The following is a 15,753-nucleotide window of genomic DNA, read 5'->3' on the forward strand; positions in this document are numbered from 1 at the left end:
AACACTACATAGGTACATTTATGTTTGTTTCATTTATATTATTTAAGTGTACATGACTCAGCAAACTTTGAGAAGACTGTGGCTGGTGATAATCATCTGTTGTTTTCTGAAGATGACAATAAAACAGAACAGAGTGTATAATTTTTATATTGGGTGGAGAAATAAATACGTTTTATTATTTTGAGCTATTTAAATTAATTTCTAATGCATCTGCAAAGTGACCTTTGTTTGGTGAAGTAAATGTTGTTGTATTTGTATTGTAGGTCTACACTAATATAGTTATACATGAATATTATCTGAGTATATATCATTTGGAAGAATTTATTATTTAAATGTACAGTACATGTTCAAAATAAATGAGGAAGTCACAGGTTTAATGCTGCGGTATATTTTTATTTTCATTTTTGGTTATGCTAACAGAGAATCAGAAATCCTGACATTTCAATAATATACAAGCCAAACTGTCAGTGAAGTTTTTACTCCTCATATTTTCTGGATTTCACAATCCCGTCAATCCACTGACGGTATTTTGAGATGTCTGTATAGATGTTGGGTTTATTGGGGTAACTGCAGTTTTTGTTATAGTTGAAAGAAACAACGCCAACAGCCAACCCGTCGCACAGCAGAGGACCACCAGAATCTCCCTGTGAGGAGGAAGAATTTTAATTTACCAGCTTTTATTCAGTTTTTTATATATTTGCAATCAAGGAGCCATTTTAAACTGAAAGGACAGAAAACATACCTGACAGAATCCTTTGGTTGTTTTGTATCCACCTGCACAGATAACATTGGCAGGAAGACCATGCCATAGTTCCTCACAGACCCTTGGGTTAATGACAGACACGTTCACCACCCTCAGCTCATCAACAGATTCACCATCAGTTTTAGTTTTTCCCCATCCAGCCACCTGACACACTTGGTTTTCTTCAAGGTGTATTTCAGCAGGTGGAAGCTGAATTGTTTGTACCCTTTCATTTAGCTGAACTTTGTAAAGCAGCTGGAGACATGACATGAAGTAAAAAATATAAATATGTTCATACGATAGTTCTTTAGTTATAATTTGAATAATAAAACCACACGAACATGTACTTACTTCAAGGAGCATGATGTCATTACCCTGTCCAATGTTTTGATAATTTTCACGAATGTTTTTGTTTTTAATCTTTATTTTTTGATGATTGTCATTCTTGAGATTGTGGTTGCCGAGAACAACGTCTGTGGGGTTGCTGAAGGAGTGATCAATGAAAGGAAATCAACACATTTTCTAAATGCATTTCAGTGACATGAGTTAGAGAGTACAGGAAAAGATGTCTGATTACTCACTATTCATCACAGTGTGCAGCCGAGACTACAAAGTCCTCAGTGATGAGAAATCCTCCACAAACATGTTGACCCTTGTTGTTCTGCACAGAGGCCATGTAGTGCGAGGAGTTCTCTGGGGCTTTTTCACCATTTATGATATCACTTCCATGTGCTGAAAAAAGGAAATCAAAATGAAGTTACTGTTCCATTAAACAATTGGAGTATAATAACAAAGACTTGCAGTTCTTACCAAGTCGTCCGAGGCATGCCAGAACATGGACAAACAGAAATTTCTGCAGACCCAGCATGATGCCAGCACAAAGGTGAAGTTGTGTTTGTAGGAGTGTCGAGGTGAACCTTTTATACGTCAGTTTGCTTCATTGCCAAATAAGATTATAATCCATCAAATTTGGCATTCAGCCACATCCTTTACTCAGCGCAAGATTGAAACTGGTGTTATCATCATGTTCATCAGCTTATCGGTGTGAAACACACAAATCATGTTTAGTTGTCGTTATTTTAACTCCATTTGCTGCTCACTTTTATTCATGTATTTAAGAGCCTTTGGGCCTCCTGATCATGTGTGATTATAAATCACTTTTAATGGGTGAAACTTCGTCTGTAACACTGAGATTCTTCTCTGTGGAAATCACACTTGGTCAGATTGAATGAGTGGCTGTTTTTGTAGTTCACACTCATTTCTGACTTTCTTCTTTGCTGTCTTTCAGTCTCGTTATGAGGACCTGCTTCTCCTCACTGTGACAATAAATCAGGTAAATCTGAAAACTAAAACCTTCCCCTTGTAGTCAGTTCACTCATCTTCACTCCTGATCATCTCAACAAATGAAAACATTTTTTCTTTTTGTAATCGAGTCGGCTGTGTTACTAACACTGTCACAGACTGCCGGCCTGTCCATCATGCACTTCACCTTTCACCCTCACCTGGTTTTCAAGATTTTATTTTTAAAAATCACAATCAAAACATTTGAAAAAAAAAAAATCAGGAAACGTGGGTATAGGTAGACCCAGCTGTTCCCCTCCCTGCTCGTCCATGTTAAAGGTGGCCTGCTGGGCCCACAGGTTACGGGGGCTCAGAAGAATGAGGAAGGTTACATCAGGATGGACATGCAGCATAAAATATTTGCATAATCAAACACATGGACCAAAAAAACTCCACACAGCTCGGCTGACGCCCAGATTGAGGCATGAAACTTGTGCAGACAGTCTGACAGTCATCAGGCTCAGACACCGTCCTCGTTCACACCACCTCAAGCTTCAACAAACACCCAAATGAAAGACCTTAAATATTTCATTGTTGATCAAACACTCAAACATTAAAATATAATAAAAAACAGTAAAATAAATAAATAAATGAAACCACATAAATAAAACCAGAATTTCTGTTCATGTTTTGTGCAGATATTTAGAAAGTCCTGACAGCTGCCACAATGTGAATAACAAAAAAAAGATTTTGATAAAAAATGTTATATTATGATATATATGATAATATAACCTCCACATGTGGACAAAAACATTCCAGATAAACAGGCCAGGATGAGCTGTGGGTGTCAGTGATCTGTCAGCCAGACAATAAGGACCAGGACCAGTATGGACCAGGTAGCAGACCCAACACACAGGAAGTTCAATGGTTTCAGTGATTTATTTATCATGTGGATCATTGCAGGCAGAGCGAGCAGTCTTGACATCATGTGTCTGCACAATTGCATCACTCACCTGCTAAACCTACGCTCCTCACAGCTGACAGAAAGGAGCTGCAGCGTGTTTTCTGAAACACACAGCTTTGTGTCTGACAGCCTTATATTTCTGAACCATCCATGCCGGGGTCACACCCCCACTTTAGTTTTATTTGGATAAAGACTTTTATATACTTTGAGCTCCTTTGATGAACTCAGTTTTTTTTCCTATTGAGCTCTTTAGGGTGATTTTCAGCCTGATGAACTCTTTGATTTAGTTAGCTTTTATTTAATTGAGCTCTACTTTATAGAAGCTACTCTGTTGGAGGTAGTGGTTAATACCTTGGCTGCTGTAACACAGGACTTTCTAAACTTTTGTGATAAGTACAAAAATTGTTATTTGTATGTTTTTAGACTTCAGAGCCATGAAAAAAAGTTTGAGTTCATTAAAGAGGCCGGAGCTGTGGGCGGGGTGGGGCTTTTGTTTTGTTCTTCCTCCTTACACATCTTTGGAGCAGGAGTTGCAAATTCGATTCCCACCCGGTATCCAGGAGCGGTCCTGGTTAGACCCCCCCTACTAAAACCAAGCCCTGAAATGGCGCGGCTACGTCTGCAGCCTGTCCCAGCTCAGACACAAAAGCATTTCACTACATGAAATTGTTTACGTGATTGTTTATGTGACGAATAAAAGGTTATTTGATTTTGTCTCCCAGGTGGATGTGTGGGCAGGTCGTGTCTACCAGGCCTGCCTTGTGCACCTGAGAGCTACCTATTCATCAGTGAGTATTTATGCTTGGCCGTGCCTCCGGTTTGCAGCCAGATCCTCATCTTCATTGCTACTCAATTCAATTCAATTCAATTTTATTTATATAGCGCCAAATCACAACAAAAGTCGCCTCAAGGCGCTTCATAGATACAGAGAAAAACCCAACAATCATATGACCCCCTATGAGCAAGCACTTTGGCGACAGTGAGAAGGAAAAACTCCCTTTTAACAGGAAGAAACCTCCAGCAGAACCAGGCTCAGGGAGGGGCGGCCATCTGCTGCGACCGGTTGGGGTGAGAGAAGGAAGACAGGATAATAGACATGCTGTGGAAGAGAGACAGAGGTTAATAACAGATATGATTCAATGCAGAGAGGTCTGTTAACACATTGTGAGTGAGAAAGGTGACTGGAAAGGAAAAACTCAATGCATCATGGGAATCCCCCGGCAGCCTATGTCTATTGCAACATAACTAAGGGAGGATTCAGGGTCACCTGGTCCAGCCCTAACTATATGCTTTAGCAAAAAGGAAAGGTTTAAGCCTAATCTTAAAAGTAGAGATAGTGTCTGTCTCCCGAATCCAAACTGGAAGCTGGTTCCACAGAAGAGGGGCCTGAAAACTGAAGGCTCTCCCTCCCATTCTACTTTTAAATACTCTAGGAACAACAAGTAGGCCTGCAGAGCGAGAGCGAAGTGCTCTAATAGGGTGATATGGTACTACAAGGTCATTAAGATAAGATGGGGCCTGATTATTTAAGACCTTGTATGTGAGGAGCAGGATTTTAAATTCTGGATTTAACAGGAAGCCAATGAAGGGAAGAACAGGATAAATATGCTCTCTCTTTCTAGTCCCTGTCAGTACTCTTGCTGCAGCATTTTGGATTAGCTGAAGGCTTTTCAGTGAGTTTTTTGGACATCCTGATAATAATGAATTACAGTAGTCCAGCCTGGAAGTAATAAATGCATGAACTAGTTTTTCAGCGTCACTCTGAGACGGGATATTTCTAATTTTAGAGATGTTGCGCAAATGGAAGAACGCAGTCTTACATATTTGTTTAATATGTGCGTTGAAGGACATGTCCTGGTCAAAAATGACTCCAAGGTTCCTCACAGCGTTACTGGAGGCCAAGGTAATGCCATCCAGAGTAAGAATCTGCTTAGATACCATATTTCTAAGATTTTCAGGGCCGAGTACAATAACCTCAGTTTTATCTGAATTAAGAAGCAAAAAGTTAGCGGCCATCCAGGTCTTTATGTCTTTAAGAAATTCCTGCAGTTTAACTAATTGGTGTGTATTATCTGGCTTCATGGACAGATAGAGCTGGGTGTCATCTGCATAGCAGTGAAAATGTATACTATGTCTTCTGATGATACTGCCTAAGGGAAGCATTTATAATGTAAACAGAATTGGTCCTAGCACCGAACCCTGTAGAACTCCATAATTAACCTCAGTGTGTGAAGAGGACTCTCCATTTACATGCACAAATTGGAGTCTATTAGATAGATATGATACAAACCACTGCAGTGCAGTACCTGTAATACCTACAGCATGTTCTAACCGCTCTAATAGGATATTATGGTCAACAGTATCGAATGCTGCACTAAGGTCTAGCAGGACAAGCACAGAGATGAGTCCACTGTCAAAGGCCATAAGAAGATCATTTGTAACCTTCACTAAAGCTGTTTCTGTGCTGTGATGAGCTCTGAAACCTGACTGAAACTCTTCAAATAAGCCATTCCGCTGCAGATGATCTGTTAGCTGTTTGACAACTACTCTTTCAAGGATTGGCCTATAATTAGCTAAGACTGCTGGGTCTAGAGATGGCTTTTTGAGTAAAGGTTTAACTACAGCCAGCTTGAAGGCCTGTGGTACATAGCCGATTATTAGAGATAGGTTGATCATATTTAAGATCGAAGAATTAATTAATGGCAGGACTTCTTTGAGCAGTTTTGTAGGAATGGGGTCTAAAAGACACGTTGATGGTTTGGAGGAAGTAATTATTGAAGTTAACTCAGAAAGATCAATTGGAGAAAAAGAGTCTAACTTAACATCAATGCTAATAAGAGTAGCTGTGCCAAACATATGAGTGATGAAGGATATAAAGTCACTTTGAGGCAGAAAGGACATTCCTGTCCTGTCAGTTTTTGGCAAAAGTGACTTTTACCCTTTGAATTAAATTTTTGTTTTTATGTCTTTTCATATAAAGGATGTAGCCAACAGGGCAGCAGAAATCGCAACAAACATAACATTGCTGTTTGATAAAGATATTTGAAGTGGCCAAATCAGGTTTTAAGACCATGCAAGTGAACTGCTGTTATAATATATATATATATATAGCTCCTAACCTAGAAACTGCTTCTCAGTTTTTCAGTGCGTGACAAGTGTGTATGAGTCACTGTCAAGAACTCACCAAAACTCTGAAGCCAGGACTCAAACTAATGATCCAATCCAGACACAGGAGCCTGGCAGAGGCCAATCACTGCACTCCACCTGTCACTGCATCACTCACACACACACACACACACACACACACACACACACACACACACAGTTAGGAGGAGCAGCAGATACTGGCTCTTGTTGTGGTTCAGTCAATGGCAGATGTGTCAGACAGTGTCTGTCGCTATAAATGTATCCAGTTCACTTGTTTTATTGAACAGTCTGTGTGAGAGCAGCTGCAGCACAGAGAAAAAGAAACCTGACTGAAGCTCAGCTCTTTATTTTTGACTCCAAACTTTACCTGCTTGATATTGAGCTGCATTGTTATTGATTTATTTTTAAATCATGTACAGCTCCTCAGGCTCTCCAGCCTCTCACTGCTGACCTTACTCGACCTTTTTATTCTAACTTTCATTATTTAAAGTGCGTGCCACATACTCGACTATCGTGATGCCGATGTCATCACTTCCTGTTCATATTCAGCGTGATCACCTTTTTTTCCCTGACTGAAGACATTTAAACACATGTGAAGAGGAAACTCATAAAACACTAAAGCTTTCATCACAGAGAAGAATGTAAACATCAGACAGACACCGGGGAATCATTTTCAAAGAGTTTATTAAAGCACAGAGATAACCATGAAGCTATAATCAATAACCCCTCACCGATTTACAGATCAATACAATCATCTTTCATTAAAAATTCATTTTTGTAGCTCAGATGATCAGAATACGATTAGATTCTAAGCTTTACGTGATAATTCACTGCATAAGAGAAACAGCCTGATTAAAAACAAAACAAAACAACAACAATTTTCGAAAAGCAGACGAGTTTCTCTTCAGTCTTTAAAGCTGCACTAATCACTCAAGCCTTTCAGCCTCTTTTGCAGTTTCGGTTCTGCAGACATTCACTGCCTGACTTCAAATTTAAAGACCAATTTTGATGCTTTTCTTTATTAAACATGGGAGAAAATGAACATCAGACCAGACAAAAACCTTTATCCACCAATCACATCGCAGAGGCTGATAAATTTAATCCTATTCTACTTATATAGCGCCAAATCACAACAACCGTCACCTCGAGGTTAAAGCAATCATTGCAGCTTTAAACGAGAGAAACCCTGCAGGTTCTCGCGGTTACTGTCAAAGAAGGGACAACATAATAGACCTATGACACCAAACCACAGAAAAAGCAAAGAGCAGATAAATTTAAAAGAGGAAATCAAACCATGTTTACACCAGCTGGCCTGATTTTTACATCAATGTTTATACAATATAAGAATCTAAGTCCAGGAGCCCTGACACAGAAAACCAGACAAACTGCATGTCTTTGTGTGCAACATGAAAACCATCAGCATATATATACATATATATTTATTATATTATAGTAATATATATGATTAAAATCTCCCAACTTCCACAGCGGAAGACCAGTCAGAGCAGCTGAAACACAGCTTGTGTCTCTGCTGCTGACTTGAAAACTTTATGTGATACTTCAGAAAATAAATAGAAGTATCTGCTTCATCGCGTTTCCTCGTTTATAAACCATGGCTCTGCGTCCTACGCGGCGATATGTAACAGACTGTCGGGTTTATAACGTTTAGTAGGATTCGGCATTCAAAGCCTGTTGTTGGCTCCAGGAGCCAAAAGCCCCGATGCACCAAGCCGAGCCCTGTTCCACCTGGACGTCCAGAGGATCGGATCTTAAAGGAAACTAAAGAGTGATTTCATGAACATTGCAGAGCTCCTGTGACATTCATGTGGGATTTAAGCAGAGGCCAGATTCTCCATGAAGCTTTTTTCTCTGATGTGGGCAGCGTGGGTTTCAGGGTCGTTTGAGGTCAGCTTGGTGTGTCGGGGCACTGAATGTGGTTACGAACGTCAGGTGAATAACACACGGAGGTCCATATACCAGGAGGAGTAAGACAGGACGGAAAAAACGCCGGTCGTAACACCCGCTTCTTTTTTGGAAGCTTTTTTTTTTTAACGTTCAGACGACATCTCCGAACTAGAAGCCTCATGAGGAGATGTCAGTCTGGATCATCAGGTGTGAGCTGTGCTGTGAACACAATCACGGGGCACCTGCACCTGCGGTGTGCATCAGCACAATTATACTGTGAAGTTGGGATGTTGGTGATGGTTTGGACACAGTGGGACTGACAGCGTGAACATTCAAGTATAAATGAAGTCATCACGAGTAACATGATGCTGCACATAGTGAGTAAACGCGTCACGTACGGCCCACTGGGCTACAGAGCTTACAGACATGCAGCTTTACGTTGTAACCTGAAGAGCCAGACCTGAAGCTGCTCCAGGATCTGTTTCACTAAGAAAACCATCTCTGTGCAGAACCTCAGACTGGATCTCCTGGCTCGTTTTAACACGTGAACATAAACTATCGGGACCCGAAGGGCACCTTTAACCCCAAACACTGGATAAACAAAGGAAGAGTCCACTGTCGTGTGTGTTTGGATCGGCAGTAAAACTGGTGCGGGCAGGATATACAGAAATTTTCAGTGAGAAAAACGAGAAATTAACTTCTATCCTGACGGCATTAAAATGAATTCATGGCCAGTTTCTGTTATGTTTCTATAAGAACTGCTCAAGGCGGGAACGCCTGCTGGTGCAGCAGGTGGGTGATTGAGGTGGGGGTGGGGTTTGGATGACCTGTGAGGAACTGAAGAAGCGGTTAACCCTGTAATGCCAAATGTGTCACGTGCAACATGACTTTGAGGCCTCTACATTCATCAGCGTGATTTTTTTCCTGTGTAACCGTGATAAACCGAACAATACGTTTGTAACATTTTTGTGCAGTTGCTTATAAAGTAAAAGTCATAAACAAACTGATAGTAAATAAAAACAAGTCTGTCAGGTTTAATTAAAGATTAAAAAATGTGAATGTTTGTAGTAATTATTTCATGATCCAGGCTTTACAGGGTTAACAGCTTCTCTCTGATTAACACGGGGATGTCGACGCTGCGTTGATGGACAGGAAGTGAAGTCACAGCTGGCTGCTCGCTCAGATTCATCTGTGATCGTTCCCTGTTTAGAAGCTCTGTTTATCCTGAGGGTACCTGTGTAGCCCTGACCTCTGGTCGGACTGAAGCTACGAAATCAACGAACTTATTGCTAAAAAGCAAAAAAAAAGCAAAAAAAAAAAAAAGGGGGTTTTTTTGTTATTTTTTTTTAAACAGCTGGATCTGTTTGGGGCTCCTGGACTAAAACAAAACGTTTATCTTTACATCTGGCTCCATCATCATTTTAAACATATATATATTTAAAGAGAATATCTAATAATACACTGAATGTTTATTTAACAGTCAATTATTATTATTATTATCATTATTATTATTGTTTTTATTATTGTTGATGATGGAGCCGTGCAATGGGTTTGTTTGCAGTGTTTAAACAGTTTGAGCTGGAGTGTAAAGAGCAGTTGGGGTCGTCACAGAACGTTTTTTCTTATAGAAGCGCCAAAGCATGGCAACAATGATGAAGATGACAGATGACAGAAGGCTAACAGCGATGATGGCTCCGGTTGTCCACTCCGGCTTGTCTGGGTGGGTGGGGTTTGCTGAGGAGACAAAAACATGAGGGCATTCTCAGTATCATTATTATTTTCACAGCTCGAACAGAAACATCCTGCTGGATGGTGACGGTGTGGTCCTGACAGAAACAGACTTTTTTTAAAGTCTTACTTCCGTTTCTACAGAGCGCCGCAGAGTCCATAGAGGTGAAAAATATTTCAAATGAGCGTGTGCTGAAAGCAGAGCGCTCTGATGAGGCCGTAGGAAGGACAAGAAGATTTTGTTTAGTGTTTGTTAATGAGGAAAATTTAATTGAAGGTGGACTGTCAAAAATTAGCGATTAAACAGAACGTAGAGAACAGTCTGGACCTGTTTTCATTCAGCTCTGCTGGGAGGAGCTTATGTATGAAATGACCCAGGGATGCTGAGATATAACCCTCAGCCTGCTCTGCTGTTAGCTTTTTACTAAGACTTAAACAACCTGCCCAGGAAAGACGTCCTGTATGTGCCCGTGCTCCTAAACCAAAGTCATGTGGCACAGCTGAAAGTGAACGGGCGGCACAAACCTTCAGGAAAAAGTTTTTAAGATCATCGATTTAAACTGAGTGAAGAAACGTGCAAAAGTTTGATATCTGTGGCTTCTCCTGTCTGCTCTCCTCAGATATGAACAGTTTAGTCTTCGATGTTAAACTGACACTAAACTGTTATTAATGCAAACTAACCAGTTAGATTCTACAGGGAGTACATATGTGAAGTAATCCATTACTTTAAAGAAACAGTCTCCAGGTGTTCCTCTGAGCTGAGGCGGTGTGGCGTTTACTGACACTCTGTGAGGCTGCAGTTCATGTCAGAGCAGAGTGAGGAGACTTGAACACCCCAACCTGTTCAGGAAACATGTGACTTACGGGAAGGTGAAGCAGGGTCCAGGTGAGAACTGCAGTTCACTAGAAGAGAAAAAGAAATGTGGTGAATGAAACAGCGGATGATGGAAAGCATTTCCTGTCTGCTGGAAAAACGAACAAACAAAAAACAAAAAAACTTTTAAGCTGAGTGTGGGAACACCTGTATGAATTAATTATTAATTACTCTTTAGAGCTCTCACCTGCGCATTCGATCTCCTGCAGCATCTGAGGGAAAAAAAAGTTGAGGTCAGAGCTAAAAATAGTTTTCTGAGAGCATACAAAGAACAGGAAACAGTCGCTCTGTCAAACTGTGGAGATGATCTGATTTTTCTGGTAATATCTCCTCTGACTGAGAAACTGAAGAAACAGTATGCTCACATTTGCAACCTGTTAATCAATGTGTAACCCCGCCCCATTTCCTCACGTTCTTCTGCTCCTTTTTTGCTTTTAACAGCTCCATAATCTCAAAAATAACATGTTTAAATTTCCTGTCATAAAGTTAAACAAACAAATAAAAAAAAAACAGATCAGATACAGAGATGCACAGTTTGTTTTTCAGTCAGTGACACAGAAGTGTTCAGTGTTCAGCTGCACGCACTGAAATGTAAATCTGTGTTTTGAAATGATGAACTCCGTTTCTGTAAAGTTAAAATATCACCGTTAAACTTTGCACACTGATAGTTCAGGACTGAGCTCAGCAGTGGAAGATTTTAGTCTTTTTGTAATAAAACCACAGAAAAAAAGGTCTGAATCTGAGCAAGAAGCTTGTTTTTACCCCAGAGCACTCCAGGATGTAGCGCAGGGGACGACAGTCAGCCAGGATGATGGAGTTGTCCGTCAGACTGTGGACAAAGACTTCATAAAAGTTTGAGTCTCGTGCCATGACAGTTTTCTGCAAAAGAAACAAAATACTAATTACCATCCATACGCAGGTGACGGAGGCAGCAGTCTAACAGAGACTCTCAGACCTCCCTTTCTCAGAAACCTCTGAAAACATCAACGCATTCCCACACCATCCTGCAGACATAATCCCCAGCCAGGAGATGTCCTGGACAAACACTAAACCACCCTAGCTGGCCGACACAGGTAACACCCATTCTTGACCTTTCCCTAACTGTCTCAGAATCGCTCTTCGTCTGGCCCCTCACCCAGGACCACTTTGCCTTGGTAGACCCTAACAGGGGCAAAATGCCCCTGACAACATAGCTCCTGGGATCACACGGGTACACAAACCCCTCCACCACGATAAGGTGGCGATTCACGGAGGGGGTTATTGTAATTCTTCAGCAGCTAATCAAGGTTGAAATGATTGATCACCAGAACACAGAGGTAGACTCTCTCAACTTTCATCTAGCACCAGCAACAGGTCAAATTTTGTTGCTCCGGGATTTAGAAAGTGCATTTGGTTTGAACAGAGACACAGGCTGATGTTACAAACACAGTTAAAGGCAATAAGAAGATCTTCAGCTGGACTGTAAGCACTCAGTGTTAGGACCTGAATGCAGTATGGTCCAGTGGGTCATTCTGTGTTTTTGAGTGAAGAGTTCACAGACTAAACATTACTGACTGGAGGTGACAAATGATTCCACATCTTCCACGGCGAGGTTTTATTTTTTGTTTCATTTTTCACGCTGTTGCCACTAAATGTTGTTATTGTAACTGTTGTTTCCATAATCGAGTTTAAAAAGTGAAAACGTTACTTTACTGCTGTGTAACATTTGCCTGAACCCTCCGAGTTTCAGGTTTCACAGAACGACGAGAAATGAAACGAAAAACAAAAGAGCAAAGACACACACACGCGTGCGCACGCACGCACACACACACTCTATGCAATGCCGTCAGCCACAACTTTACAACCACACGAAGCTTCCAGCTTTCACTGAGAGGTTGATAAAGCAAAGAATGTTAATAACTTTGTGACTGAGATACATCAGAGCTGCAGACCAAGAAAACAAACAAATTCTTCTGCTCTGCTTCTTCCGCTTCACCTCACGGGGAAAGTCCAGTGGAAATCTGGGGAAAGTCCTCCTGCTATTGTTCCCTTTTTAAAACTCTGTTCATCAACTTTATACGTAGATTCACCGAGTCCTAGCATCCAAGGGGAAGGTCAAAAAGCTTCCAAAACATACAGAATAGATTTGTGGATGAAACACAAAATAGATGCCACAATAGAGAAAATAAGCAATAGATGAGAAATAAAAATGAAAAAAGCTACAACTCTCTGTATATAAGGGCACCAAAAGTAAAGAGATTTGTGTTTGGTTGATTATTTTTGCTGTAACAATGCTTGTTGGCACCTGGCACCTCTTCCTCGTGCAGGTCAGTGGCCTGGTCACACACTGCTGTGGGATGGATCCCATTCATCAACTAGCGTTTGTCAGCCAGTGTGGTTGTGTTGGCCACTCTGGCACAAAAGGCTGATCCCACAAGCGTTCAGTGAGGTTGAATGCGTTCACACATACAGCCAATTTATAATCGGCAGTTAAACTAACCCATTAACCCGTCTTTTGACTGAGCCGGGCGACTCCTTTTTCCCTACAGCGCATTGCGCCACAGCCTGTGAAAGTCGCTTTGATGATTTATGATGTAATACAGCAGTCAAACCTGCTTCCTGTCTGATTACCTCACCCTCAGCCTCAGTCAGACATTCTCAAACATTCCTGATAATCTGCCTGAGATCAGACCCACTGCTGTCATGTTTCAGTGTGTTCACAAACAGGCGTTTGGCATTCGATCAGCAATTCTCTGGGAATTGCTGATCGAATTCTCTGGGAGGATTGGGAGGAAGTCTCAAAGAGATGCCGTCTTTGAGACGCGGTCTCTTTGAGACGCGGTCTCTTTGAGATGCGGTCTCAAAGAGACTGAAGTCAGACTCTGACTTCAGTCCTTCTGCCTGCAGAGTATCTCTTACTTGTCTGCATCACACAAACACAGAATCTGGTTTCCTGTTTAGCTTCAGTCTGACTTAAATGACACAAACGTGACGGATTTACTGCCACAAATCAAAGAAAACTGGTTTCAGTTTCAAAGACACCTGATTCTGTGAAAACACCACAAACCTCCACCTCAGAGCTTCCTGCTGGCTCACAGCATCACTGGCACTGATGCTCTGTTTCATGATCACTAAAATCAACTTTTCACTCAGCCAGCTGATTTTTGCTTTGTCTGAGAATCAAAAGAAACACTTAAGCAATTGAGGAAGGCCACACCCAAAACATGGCAGCTGAGGCATTAGGAAGTATAACTGGAAGGACTAGATTTGATACCCATTCAGGTATTTATGTATGGCAGGATCTGACATTGCACTCAGTGAGCATTCTGAAAACGAGCTACAGACATAACAACGAGCCTGAATGTACCTGAAGATGTGTCCTCTAGGAGCAAACATGCTGTTCTTCTCTTAGCCTTTATCAATTAATTTATTATTCACCTGTGCTATGTGAGCCCCGCCCTTCACTGCTGCTAGTCACCTAGCAGCCAAGTCACCTTGAGCGCCTGTGATCACTCGGGTTTACATTCCCTGTCTGTTTATGGATTTCTCTGAGGTGCACAGCCAGTCCAATGACCCGCCCAATGTTTGAAGTGTCCAGAGTTCTCCAAACAAGGAAGTTAAAAGAACAAAATCTATGATGTAATCGTGGTGTTGATCAATAGCAGCAGGTTGTGAAAGTGAAATGTGTAATTGCTTGTGATTTGCTGATCTAACTCTGAGAGCATGTGTGCAGCAGTAACAGCAATGGCATCATGCTGAGTGTGGTGGACTCACGTTCTGATCCTCCCAGCAGGTGCTGCAGCTGGATGAACTGGGCCCATGTGGCAGCTGGAACAGGACTGACCCATTAGAGAGCCGTGTGGAGTTACAGGTTAGACTTGATGGAGACTCTGCTGCAGAAGGCTGAAGACCAGGCAGCAGCACGAGGGCAAAAACTGAAAGTAAACAAACGGCACGGTCACACAACTTCAAAACTCTGACACTGGACCGGTCTAACACCTAAAGATTGTCTCAGAGCTACGACGGCAGTTTGTTGCTGTATAAAGCAGCAGCAAAAGTGGAACGACTGGATCTTTTCCAGATGTTTATATCTAAAGCCAGCTGTCAAATTTATAGCAGTGCTCTGATACTACATTTTAAACTGTAGGGGCACACTAATAGAGCCCTGTGGGGATCCATACTGTGTTTAAAGTCTTCGATTTGATTACCAGAACATTTCTAAAAGCTGAGCTTCAATTAAATTTTAGTTCTATAGCACCAAATCACAACCTCAGTCGCCTCAAAGTGTTTAATATATGTAAAGACCCTACAATAATACAGAGAAACACCCCCTATGAGCAAACACTTAGTAACAGTGGGAAGGAAAAACTCCCAACATTTGCTCTGTAAGTTATAACGATCATAAAGGTTCAAAACAGTCTGATAGCTGAGGCCCAAAGAAAAAATGCTGTTTATGATGCATTACTTCAGAGGGGTGGTTTACAGAGGTTTAACCCTTTAAGTGAGAGGCACGAGAGGCAGGGTACACCTGGACAGGTTGGCATTCGATCGCAAAGGTAACCATTCACTCCTGCAGCCAATTTAAAAATCACCAATTACCTTATTAACCCATCTTTGGCCCGAGTTGGAGAGAATCCACAGACACGGGGAGAACACGTAAATGCTGCACAGCTGTGAGGCGACAGTGCTAACCACTGTGACACCTGTATTTGTCATTTTTACTTTACCGATTCAGTGCTTTGTCTCGGCGACGTTTCAACTCAGTAAGTAACCGACTGCTAGCTGTCTGCTAGCTTCACCTGAACTGGACCTCCTGACCGTGTTTGTGCTGTTGGAGCATTTTAAAGAGATTATCTGTCCATTAATATGTCTGGAGTGAGGTTACTGTATTAACACACTGAGAAGTCTGAGTTCCAGCTTTTCTGAGTGAAATTCTGGGATTTATCCCGGATGTGACTGAACTCTGATAAGCAGGTATCTGTGTTTGTGTGATGCTCCCATAACGTCGGTAAGTGCAGACTGATAACCGGCATAGGTAGTATTAAAAGATAACTTAGTGTTCCACCCTCTCACCCAAATATGGTCACTTCTGGTCACTGACAAGCCAACAGGGTGGCGGCCAAAACACCATCT

At 41.5% G+C, this 15,753-nt stretch overlaps 1 pseudogene; it reads right to left on the reverse strand.

Annotated features, from left to right (window-relative positions):
• Positions 1–384: 384 nt before the first annotated feature.
• LOC147301327 (mast cell protease 2-like) lies at positions 385–1,625 on the reverse strand (annotated as a pseudogene).
• Positions 1,626–15,753: the final 14,128 nt, after the last annotated feature.

The sequence above is a fragment of the Aulonocara sp. 'chitande type north' Nkhata Bay genome, linkage group LG23 (genome assembly GCF_057382095.1).
Source record: "Aulonocara sp. 'chitande type north' Nkhata Bay isolate Kocher_YH1m ecotype deep benthic linkage group LG23, A_spYH_male_GT1.1, whole genome shotgun sequence".
In the NCBI taxonomy this organism is placed as follows: domain Eukaryota; kingdom Metazoa; phylum Chordata; class Actinopteri; order Cichliformes; family Cichlidae; genus Aulonocara; species Aulonocara sp. 'chitande type north' Nkhata Bay.